Genomic DNA, 12,176 nt, shown 5'->3' with positions numbered 1-12,176 from the left:
GTTCGTAAACCAAATTGTTTGCAAATTGGAACAATTTCATATAGAAATGTCCTCTCCACTTGTCAATACAAGATTCATTGAAATCCTACATTGTCTCGTCCGGCAAGCGAGAGACCGGGGTTCAAGTCCCCGTGGGAGCAATGACGAAATTTCTTCTTTGTAATCTTCATCTCCACAAATAACCAATCTTTCAATGAATCTTGAAACAACTTCTCCCATAGAAATCGATCTAAAATGAATGATTCCCTTCCTGAAACCCCGAAAATTTCTAGTGTAAACTTTTACAACAACTCTTGTGCATAATATAAAACCAGAGGAAATCACAAAACCAGCGGTTCTCAACCGGTGCTCTGCGGAGTCCTAGGAGCTCCGTGTACACTTCCCAGGGGCTCCGCGGAAACTCGAGGAAAATAAAACAAATTAGTAACTTTGATAGATAAATAAAAAAGAGGGGGGTTCCATCATAAAAATTATATGCAAAAAGGGCTCCTCGAGTGAAACAGGGCTCCGCCATAAAAATTATTTACTGAAAAGGGCTCCGCGAATCCAAAAAGGTTGAGAACCGCTGCACTAAACTATCACTGAAAAACGCGGTAACCATGAAAATATGAAAAAGATTAAATGAAAACCCATGGCAGGGCCATGTTTTTCATTCTGTAGAAACCTGCTCCTAGGAAAACCCGGCTTAAATCCAGGTTTTCCTAGAAGCAGGTTTCTATCGCGTGCAGCGTGAAAACTCTGATTGGTCAAAATAACCTGAATTTCCAGTTTTTAACCAATCAGCGTTTTTACGCTGCACACTGCGCAGACATTCTACTCCTAGGAAAACCCGGCTTTAGGCTTGCTTTCGCCGACTCGTGTCTTTAAACATGTGTATGCAGGGCCGCAACAAAAAGAGGACGAGGAAGGGCGCCAAGTTTGGTTTTTATTCATTATGAGGAGAGGGCGAGCCTTAATGGGTACTTGCCACAGGTGACAATTATGTTGTGTATGTATTTGTTCGTAGTTTGTTGATTCAGATGAAGAAAGAAGATTTTCACACGCAAGGTTTAGCGAACTCCAACATCGTTGACTTACCTTGACTTAGGATTTGCAATTTACATTATTTATTATGCAAGTATATTTGGCAACAGCTGATTAAACTCGTCTGCATGTGATTTACTTTGCACGTGATATAATAAGTGTGAGAAAGTTCACGTGCTACTCTGAATTCCCATAACATTCCAATATTTTTCGTTATATGAAACGAAAGATTGCTGGTAATTATGTGTGGAAATATTTTTGCGGAATGTTTTGTTACGTGGACGAATTTATATACCGATAACACTTCAGATCAAAGCGATTGTTTATTTATATTTATTTATTTTGATATTCTAGATCAAGTGTGGCCAACTTCTTTCTGTTCGCGGGCCAACATAAAGGTTAGCTATAGCGTCGCGGGCCGCATCAGTGGTGCAACTTCGATGTATAAGCCGTTTTATCATTAGCTGAATTAATTAGTTAGTTATTAAATTAATTTCGTCCCTAGAAATAAGAAGTTTTTAAGCAGTTCGTTAATAAAGAAATCTGCTGTTGGAACCGATAGTTAAAATAATGATCACAAATTTAATTTTTTCACGGTACTTTTGCCTTGTTGCGGGCCGCACAAAATCACTTCACGGGCCAGCTGTTGGCCACCCCTGTTCTAGATAACAGTGATATATATTCCACCTAAGAGCTTATGCCCCTCTCCTTTGGTCCTGGAGAGTGGCGTCAAAGTTGGGGATTGGTCAGTGCTCAAACAACCATGATTATTCCTTGCCGTGGTTAGAACAACCCCCTGAATTTATTCACACATAAAAATTTCCTACAAGAAGCTTATGCAGAGCACCCACAGGCAGGGCCGCAACTAGGGTGGAGCAGACTGGTTTCGTGCCCCGGACGCTAGACCGGAGGGGGTGCAAATTTCATTCTGAAACTTCGCCTTCAACATTACAAGGAGGCGTCAAAAATGCGCACATGCCCCGGGTGACCAAGCATCTAGTTGCGGACCTGCCCACAGACAGGGTCACAATTAGATGCTTGGTCAGCCAGGGCAAGCAGGCATTGTAGTGCCGCCTGATAGTGGTGAAGGGTGAAATTGGCACCCCCGGTATGGTACCAGGGGCATCGACCCGCATGCTCCCTCCCTCCATTGTGGCCCTGCATACAGGTTTGAAACTCAACGCCCAATGAGGTTGTTATCTCCTAAAGGTGATATCGCGTATTGAAATTGAAGCTGTTGTCGCAGTCCTATGGGCTGACTAAGTAAGCCCAAACAGACTTTGCTTTTTCCTGTACTTTACATGTGTTTTGCCAAACCCCAATTACTTTTAAAATATTAATAATTAAATTTAAGCACCATGACTGTTAATGCATCTACATGATCCAATTATGGGGAAAGATAACAATGTTCATTCTTATAATAAGGGATTATACTTTTAGTTTCTTTTTGAAAGGGGAAGGTCATTTTTCACTCTCAACTCGTCATAAGTTTTTAGTTCAGCGCCTTCTATTTATTTTGAAAATTTGATACGTCCCATTAATTTCTATGGGAATATGATTAATTAAAATAAGATGAAGCTTCAATAAAAAATGCAATTTTTTATAATGTTTTTCTTTTAACTTTATTTTGCCTATTTGTTTTGTTCATCATTATGATAGATCCAGAGCGTTTTGGAAGTGTTTCAGATCTGTGGGTGCTCGTCTTAAGCTTTATGTCAAGGGCATACTAAGGGGAACTAGAGGGGGCAACTCACCAATATTAAATTGATACGTCTGTGTTGTGTGCCAATTAGTACACTTTAATTTCTCTTCTAGGAGGGGCCGCTGCCCCCTCACTGGGTATGTCCATGCTTTACGTCAGAAATTTTTATTTCTGAATCAGTTCTGAGGTGCTCGAGCACCTTAGCTCTGACGCCATTCTGATAGATTTTACTCACTTACTAACCAAAATGGTGACGCAGTCTATATTCTGAAGAATTTCTCTGATGGGTTACATAATATTACTTGGCGATGCAGTCGAATCCTGTCATAACGAACTCCAAGAGACTGAAAAAATCACTTCGTTATAAGGGAATTCGCGTTTTTTGCATTGTTCCTATATGAACTTATCTGGGGGTTAGGAAATTTTTCAATAGAACAAGATATTTCTTATAACGGTATTTGTTAAAACAGGATTTGACTATTTCAAACATGCGGCTTGAAGGGGGGGGGGTGGCAATAGAGTTGTTGGGTATCAAGCACCATGTCCCCACATCCTGGAGCAGGACCTCCCCCCAGGTGATATAGGTAACAGGCTCCGCTGTAGTTATTTATAACATGAAAAAACAAACCAATATTACTGAAATATGCCGCACAAAAAAAAGGGTGTCCACTCCTTCCTTTGGAGGGGGCATGGAGCTAATAGGGCAATTATAATTTTTTTTGTTCCATAAATTCATTATAGAGGGGCCGGTCAAGTCGGGTTTGGGGGGACGCTAGAGATCCTGTTCCAGAAAGGGACCAATGGTTCTCGCCCTTTGGAAGTCTGCAGCCCGGTTTCATTTATTTTTGTAAGTGGAATGCCCGTTCAAACTTCAAACACACGAATAAACTGAAATGAACGGGAAAAAGGGAAATGGACCAGTGTCACTCACAGCCTAGTATGAGTGATAGATAACAGATGAGATGGCATGGGAGGCCCTCAATTGCTTTTAAAACATACCTCCATCCTTATATGTGTACAATCATCCGTCTTAAGTAAACCCCGAAACTTTTCTCCAACTCCCAATCGCACCTCGTCTGTAATCACCACAAAATTTGTTAATCGTGACTACCCAATTGTCCGGGGGAAATATATTGTAAAAATTTTGCATGGTTTTTTTTTTGACACAAAATAAAGTGTTTCAGACTCTGCCACGAAGCTGGGCTGGAAGAGATCTCGGCAACGGGATAAGTCCAGTGGCAAAGTTCTGGTGTTCATTCATTCATTCAGCCTGGTATGAGTGATATCAGGGCCCGGCAGTTGAGAAACACTGCTGTAGGCTATACAAATTTTACCACCCTTCCTCTGTTCCAATCTCATATTCTTGAACACATATTACTGACATATGTGCCACCCATCTGAACCTTTAAGAAAACGTTTTTTAGGAGCCACGATAAAGTATTTTTACAATATTTTAATATAAATGGCTGAAAGGCATTGTATATGCTAAATGTTTCCCATTAAAATGCTCTTTTCTCAAAAAAAAAATTTTGTCAGGTGAACATTTTTTTCAAACACCACTTGTTCAAATGTCTTGAAACATTGTGTGTGTCTCACTACTGAGGGGTTGTTACATTTTAAATAGGAGGATTTTTTTTTAAATTAAAATAATGTAAAATTTTGTGGGTAAATTTTGGGGATTTTTAAATAAGTTACATGTTGTTGAAGTTAAAATTCTAAAAAAAGAATTAAAATTGTAAAACTTTCATTAAATTGTGTAAATACAGTATATCCACAGAATTTCAGAAAAAAATTGAGTTCCTAAAGTGAACTAAAATTTTTTAAATGTTCTTTAAAAGCTGGGAATTTTTCTTGTAGGAAAGCAGGGGACTCAACAGTGTGCACCTACCTTCTTTTAATCATTTGATAACTGCCCTTTCACATCACATTCCATGAAACTAGCAGTTTCAGCTCCTATAATTAAATGTAACAAAATAAGAAAAAGAATTAGGAAAAAAATAGTTTGAAGCATTTCTAAATTTTTTCTTTACCAAAATCGACAAATTACGTTAATGCCTCTTACAATCTAGTTTGTTTGGTCTTGGTCCCTTTAAAAAGAGTGATCACTGGCTTCACATCTGACAACTCTGATTCCCCCATGTTATCTCAATAGATGTACTGGCCATGCCACCTCTGGGGATCCATAGCTCCATGACCAACGCCCTGGTCCTAGAATATTCTAGGGGGCTACGGGTGCAAATTAATTGCAAGGAGAGTCTTGGTAGGTGGTAAACAATGTTGCAGATAGCTGTCAAAATATGTATACAGTGAAATCTCTATACAGTAATATTAGATATAATGTTAAATCCCTTTTCTACAATATTTGTTCATCTTGTTTTGAAATGCCTATAGTCCAAATGATAAACTTATGCCCCTAGATATAATGATAATCCCTCTACAATGATATTTTTCTGTCAGCAGAGTATCGTTATATCAAGATTTCACTGTATATGCATGTGTGAAAAAATAAACCTTTCTAGTGAAATATAGGAGGCAAACTTCCTGTAGAACCATTGTCACATCCTAATACATGGAATCACAGCTGCCCTTAGGGGGTGTGCAACAGGTGCAGTTGCACATGGCCCAGTAATAGAATGGTTAGCATTCTAGCTTTCTGTTGTGCAGGTCGGGTTTGAATCCCAGTTTGGTCATTTATGTCTACTAACATTAAGAAATTCCTTGGATGGATCATATGGATCTCTTGGAATATGTGAAGATCACTTTAATTTACTTTATTCATCTCGAGAAGGGGACTTGGCTGTTGAGTGATAATTATAGATAGGTAAGTTGTATCTGGTGTAGTGGGTATAGTGGTCTGGACCTAAGGATGTCGCAAAAAAAAAATTCACCCTTTTTAACTGTCCCCTCTATTTAAGACAGGGGCACAAAAATGTGTGCTTGTCCTGGCTGACAAAGTATCTAGTTGCCCCTTGCCCAGGGAGCTAAATTCACCCTTTCGGAAAATTCACTCAGAATCATAGGGGAAGGAGCACAAAAATAGATGTTTATTATCTCAAATGTGAACCCTGAATCATTCAGGCAACCCTAAATTATTGAAGGCTTTCACCAATTTTTTAAACTATTGTAACAGGCAAGCTGTTAACAAGGATGTACAGTAATACTTTATTCACGAGACACGTGAGATTTAAGTTGTATCGAGAGAAGAAGACATTCTCGAGAGTTCGATTTTAACCTTCATCACGAAGGGATGTGTGTTTCGCATGTTAATGCAAAATAAAGGAATGTTTCATGTTCGTCGCTTCGTATACACCTCACCAATCGTCACATTGGTGCCCAACGTTTAAAATAGACGCGTGAGTGTTTTTAGCTAAGCGGACATCCTAATTAGGTACCAAGTGAGTGAAAATGGCATACTTGGCGAAATATCGAAAAGACGAACTCCGTCGCCTTGCCGAAGAGATGGGCGAACCTACCGAACCCGAGATGAAAGTGATAGAGCTGAAGAAGCTGATTACGTCCAGTAAAGAATACGATGAGGTCTTCGCAAAAGGAGTGCTACAGACCCTCGTAGAAGAGAGAATTCGACAAGAAGAAGCAGAAGAAAGAATTCGATGAGAAGAAACAGAGGAGAGGATTCGACGGGAAGATGCCGAAGAGAAAAAAAGAATTCGACGAGAAGAAGCAGAAGAAAGAATTCGACGAGAAGAAACAGAAGAAAGAATTCGACGAGAAGAAACAGAGGAGAGGATTCGACGGGAAGATGCCGAAGAGAGGAACCGGCGAGCAGAAATGCAGTTCGAACTCGAGAGACTGAGGATAGAAGCGGAGAAGTGCCAAGCTTCCGTTCGACCGGCTGTGACAAATCGGGACTTTCAAGTGTCGGTTCCGCGTTTTGAATCATCAGATGACATTTCACTGTTCCTGGTCCTGTTCGAACGACACATGGGATTACACCAGATTCCGGAAGAATTGTGGATTACGTATCTCATCAATAGCTTACCGAAGGAGGTGGCTAGGATCTGTGCCAGGGAGCCTGACGAGAAGTTCAAGGACTATCGGTATCTCAAGGAACTGCTGTTAAAGCGATTTAAGCTACATGCGGACAGATTTCGCCAGCTTTTTGTAGAGCATCGGAAGAACTCGGAGAGTTCATGGCGTGATTTTTATTTTGAGTTGAAAACGTATCTTGAAGGGTGGTTAACAGAAGTTAAGGTCACAACATTCGAGGACTTGATTAATCTAGTCATAGCTGATCAGATGAAGAAGAAGTGCCCTCCACAAGTGAAAGAACATTTCATCGATGTATGGGCCATGTTGATCTCCCCATCGGAACTAGCGGAGAAACTCGACGCATATGAAGATGCCAGGAGTACTTTCCCAAAGAAATTCAACCAACAGTACGATGTCGAGGGTCGTCGAAAGCAAACACCGAGGAAATATCCATGGACCTCATCAAAACCAGTGATTCGTGCAGATGAACAGACACTTCCCATGATCAGCCTGGATGAACAGCGACCTCTAAGCTGCTATGGATGTGGATATCCGGGGGTAATTAGAGCGCAGTGTCCGACCTGTAATCCCGAAATGACAGCGACAACCGCTCAGTTTGGTCAGTTGCAACTGAATCTATGCTCTTCTGTAACAAAACCCGTAACATTGTTAAAAATTCATGTAAATGGCAAAGTGGGAACTGCCTGTGCCGACAGCGGTGCTACGCACTGTATCGCAAGTGATACTCTGCATCGTATTTTGAAAGAGCAAAACGCCAAATTCCATCAGGAAACTATCGAGATGCGTCTTGCAAATGGACAGCAATCAACGGTGAATGTGTGGACCACAACGGTATTGGTCAACATCCAATGGAAGCGACTAAGGACAAAATTTATAGTTCTTCCTGGAATCGTCGGTAACAGAACTCTTTTGGGAATCGACTTTCTAGAGAAAGCTGGTATCGTGTTGGATCTCAAGCGAAGGCAATGGTTCTTCGGGGAAAATACTCGGAAGCGATTCCACTTTGTGAACGAGTCTACGATTAAAACTGTTCAACATGTAGTAGAGCATGTTAACTTGAATTCTTGCCAACTACGACAAGTTGAAGGAGAGCAACGGAAACAAGTGCTGAACAGGTCGTGGAAAAAGAATGAAAATTTTTTCAGTCCAGGGGGAGGAGACACTCCCGAAGGCGAAGTTCACCATGGTGATATGGCATCGGAACCTCAGCGGTGGGATCGGTCTAGACGTCTCAGGAACCAAACAGGTCGCATCCGTGACTATCCACGTCATGTTTCTGGCTATCCACGTCCTGCTGTCCATAGCGAAATCCACCGATCCGCAAGAAGCTTTCATCACCAATCGGTGCAAAGGCAACCACGAGTTACTCCGACAGGCAGGCAAGTACTAGACTTACGTTTCCGCAGGAACGAACGAGTCGAACTTTCCGGTGCCAGGCGACGCAGTCCAGGATCACCAGGATATTATCACATACTGCATCGTTGTAAAATGCCAAGCCAAACAATAGCGTCTAGCAATAGCTTCCATGAGTCAAGGACCCAAACAAGTATAAGCAGTGCTAGAGAAGGGAACGATAAATGCAGGGGGAGCGGCATTAAATATTCGGATCAAACCCCTAACGCGCGTCGATCAGAAAGTCGCAGCCATGCCCAAAGAAGTCGTGAAAACAGGTTGACTCCCATGCAAAGCCTTACAAGAGTTTCTGTGAAGCAGAAAGTGGAACAAAAACGGGATGAACGCAAAGGTTATGTTGACAACGGTTCCAAACCGAGTTCTCGAAGGAAGAACTGGTCGACAAAGTTCACGCCACAACGAGATGGACCGTACCCTGTGCTAGCCCAGAGATCGCCTACGAGGTACATAGTCGCTGATCCGGCCAAATCGGGTGTCTCTGTCAGCGTATATCGTACTTCTGCTCTCACACCATGTGCGAAACCGGATGCTGTATCCATAGTGTCATCACGAAAGAAGGGACGACCACTCAAAGTTGGAACTAACAAGAACACTGAACAACTTCCCATAACGCCTATTGCTGGTTCCTTGCCGGGACGTCCGCGAAACCAGAGGGGGAGTATGTAACAGGCAAGCTGTTAACAAGGATGTACAGTAATACTTTATTCACGAGACACGTGAGATTTAAGTTGTATCGAGAGAAGAAGACATTCTCGAGAGTTCGATTTTAACCTTCATCACGAAGGGATGTGTGTTTCGCATGTTAATGCAAAATAAAGGAATGTTTCATGTTCGTCGCTTCGTATACACCTCACCAATCGTCACACTATCCCTTTTATTAATTCTGAATATTCATGAATTCTGGAATTATTTTTTTTTTTTAGGAATTATTCTGAAATTGTTTTTCTTATTTTTATAAATCATTTCTAAATTTTCATGGATTCTCATAGTTTTTTTCATTAGATCCTAATTTTCATTAGTTTCAGAGTAATTTCTTTCACATTAATTTATTTTTTTCATCTCTGAATTTTCATCACAAATTTTTGGTCATTAATTTTTGTGTTGATTTACATTTAATTGTGTGTTTATGTATTTTTTGTATGGATCCCCAAAGCAGAATGTACCAAAAACTGTGACATAATTTTGCGAAGAATTCTAGAAAAAGAACTCTTCCACGTGTAGAAAACATTATTGTGGGAATTTTTACCGCATATGTCAGATGAGGCAACGGGAGCTCCGGTTGCCAGTTCATTTTCAATTTGACTCTTTTGTCTACAACAGCGAGTAACTCCCGCTATAAGGAGTATTATTCGTTGCCAGTTCATTTTCAATTTGACTCTTTTGTCTACAACATCGAGTAACTCCCGCTATAATGAGTATTTTTCGTTATTTTACTTTTATTTTTCTTATGTTGTTTTGTTTTTGCTACTGATGAAGGAACTTCCTATAGTTTCGAAACGCGTATAGCCATGGTTCTTTTTGCAATTTTGGGTTCAAATAACATCATTCATTCAATTGTCTTATCTAACCCAAAAGGTAATTCATTTTCTACTTCACATATGCCTAAGATGTCCCAATTTATTCTTTCCAGTTCTTCCAACTCCTGCAAATGATTTTCTGAAGAAAGAGATCATCCGTTATACGTGGTCAAGGTCATCATCTTATGGCAGCCTGGTCCAACCCAGAGATTCTTGACACTCCCTGTCTTCATGTCTTGCTGATCGCTGCCGTAATCAGGGAAACTCAGACTGCTGGGGACTGAAGGCCTTAGTTTATAGACACAGTTCATATTTCTTTTTAGAGGGTTTTTGGCTGTAATCCTCCATGCTGGCCAGTGTGGGTTGGAGGAAGCCCATCCGTGTCCGTTCACCGTGTGCTAAACATGGCTACTTACAGGCTGCACCACAAGAATGTGCAGATTGGACTATAAGCCTTTACTCTTAGTCGATTCCTTTAAGTCCTCATAATGAAGAAATTGAAGGGTCTTCTCTCTCTCTCTCTCTCCTAGTTAACAAGTAAAGACTATTCAACAGTCTGTAGGTTATATATCTGTATATTATCCGAGGTTTCAGTTGCCTTAGTTAGGTCTGGTCCACATTAGCTTTAATAATCAGGGGCTGTACTATCTGCTCATGCTTATTCTCATCCGATCCGAATTATAAGCATCGGTTCATAAGCATGACCTTAAGAATAATCCGAAAAACGATACCAAGGAATTATTCTTAGGCTCACTCCTTAACGTCACGTGACGCAAAAGAGGGAAAATCAAAAGAAATCGCTTTCCACACAGGGAAAAGCGATTTTTTTTTTCTTTTGGCCGATCGACCACTGACCAATCAAAATTAAGCTTGGGATATACAACTACTGCTATACATTTACTGAATTTTTTGTTCAGTGACGGCGGCAACGCAATTCATTTTTAATGCATGTACAGAATATTTTTTGTTTTTTTCCATTCTTTAGTGTTAAAAATGGAAGATGTTAGCGGGGCTATTGGATAGATATTTGTTTTTATTTTTTTCAATGGGGAGGATGGAAAACAAAAGAAGTACATGAAGAGTTATTTCTATAATTAGAATATATTTTTCAGCTTTTAAATATTATTCAGAAAGATATTTCAACATTCTAATTAATTTATTGAAGCTCTTTAAGCCGTACTTCATAAGAAACTACTAAAATCACATTGGAATAAAAATGTATTGTCCTTTATTGCCTATTTTGATGGACGTGGGTGATTATTACTTTGCTTCATTTATTTTATATATATTAGGATAGTATAATTATATCATCGAGAAATATACCGTGAAAAAAAAAAATTGATACAATACTCTACAGACCAAGAAAAAATATATTGTTTTAGAGAGATTATTGTTATATCGAGAGGCAGCAGTTTCAGCATTTTCAAACAAGACTCGAAAAAATATATCTGTAGAGGGAATTATATCGATATATCGAGTATCATTGTAGCAAGGTTTCACTGTATACTAAACTTGGTAATGAGTAGATTTCTAATTAAATCCAATCAATTGTAAGAAGCTGATGAAATTGCATAGATTTCTTCAAGAAAAAACACCACTTAAGTCATTGTAATGAATTTCCAAGTCCAAGAAATAAATTTGTCACTAAACCGGCACCATCGCGAGTAGAAAATATGGTCATCCGATGCTTAAGGAGAGGGTCTCCCCTATCCGTATCATCTTCCGAATATTCGGAGAAAAGTGATGCTTGTTTTCGGAGGGAGGGGGGAACGCCGATAGTACGAAAATTTCCCTTTTATGCTTATATTGTCATAATCGGCGCGGATACGGATCAAATTCCTGATAAGAATGAACAGATAGTACAGCCCCAGGGTCCTACTTAAGGCTAATATTATGAGAGAAAAGAAAAGGGGCGAAACGAAAGAGAAAAACAAGAATATAGAAATTTGGGAAATGAAAAATTACAAGAACCAAGGGGAAACATTGTGTGAAATGTATGAAGATGATGTAAATGAACAAAGAGGGATAAAAATTCTTATCTACCAAGGGAGGTACTAGGGTTTGGGAACCCAATGGAAGGAGAACAATGTACACAAAGTACTGTAAATGATTGATTAAATGTAGAATAAAAGGGACAACTGATTATTATCAACGTGGATATTGTCACTTCGTTAGAATATGATGATTGTTTTTGATGATAGCTCTTCTTATTCTTTCCAGATTTACCTTTCCCTATACACTAAACAAGCTGTACTTGAGGCAGCATGATTGACATTTATGTCACTCTTATCTATGTGCATGCTAGTCCTATTGCAATTTTCACATCTCCTAGTTGGACTGTTTCACTAATCCAGTTTTTCCCAAAGTGGGCAATATCGCCTCCTGGTGGGCTATGTAATGGTCCAGGGGGCAATAGAAGCTACAAGTATAACATCGGATCCTACGAGTTCGCTTGAGTGTCGAATGGCGATGAGAGAAAAAAAATTCTGAAGAAGAGGGGCGATGAAACA

At 39.9% G+C, this 12,176-nt stretch overlaps 1 protein-coding gene across 3 annotated transcripts in view; it reads left to right on the top strand.

Annotated features, from left to right (window-relative positions):
- Window positions 1-839: 839 nt before the first annotated feature.
- Window positions 840-12,176, top strand: part of LOC149065550 (FGGY carbohydrate kinase domain-containing protein) — a 59,422-nt gene continuing 48,085 nt past the window's right edge. Inside the window, exons 1-2 of one of the 3 annotated variants that reach the window (XM_089254015.1) lie at window positions 1,154-1,259; window positions 1,378-1,421. The gene's annotated coding sequence lies outside the window, so the exon portion shown is untranslated. Of the gene's footprint in view, window positions 1,260-1,377; window positions 1,422-12,176 lie in introns of all 3 variants that reach the window. The other 2 variants (XM_089254014.1, XM_089254016.1) reach the window with 2 other exon arrangements.

This window comes from Pholcus phalangioides, unplaced genomic scaffold, assembly GCF_987345545.1.
Source record: "Pholcus phalangioides strain wild (caught in Gottingen) unplaced genomic scaffold, Ppha-v1.0 ptg000039l_1, whole genome shotgun sequence".
Taxonomy (NCBI): Eukaryota; Metazoa; Arthropoda; class Arachnida; order Araneae; family Pholcidae; genus Pholcus; species Pholcus phalangioides.
Note: the sequence above shows the minus strand (reverse complement) of the source record. Positions and strands in the feature narration are given on the sequence as shown.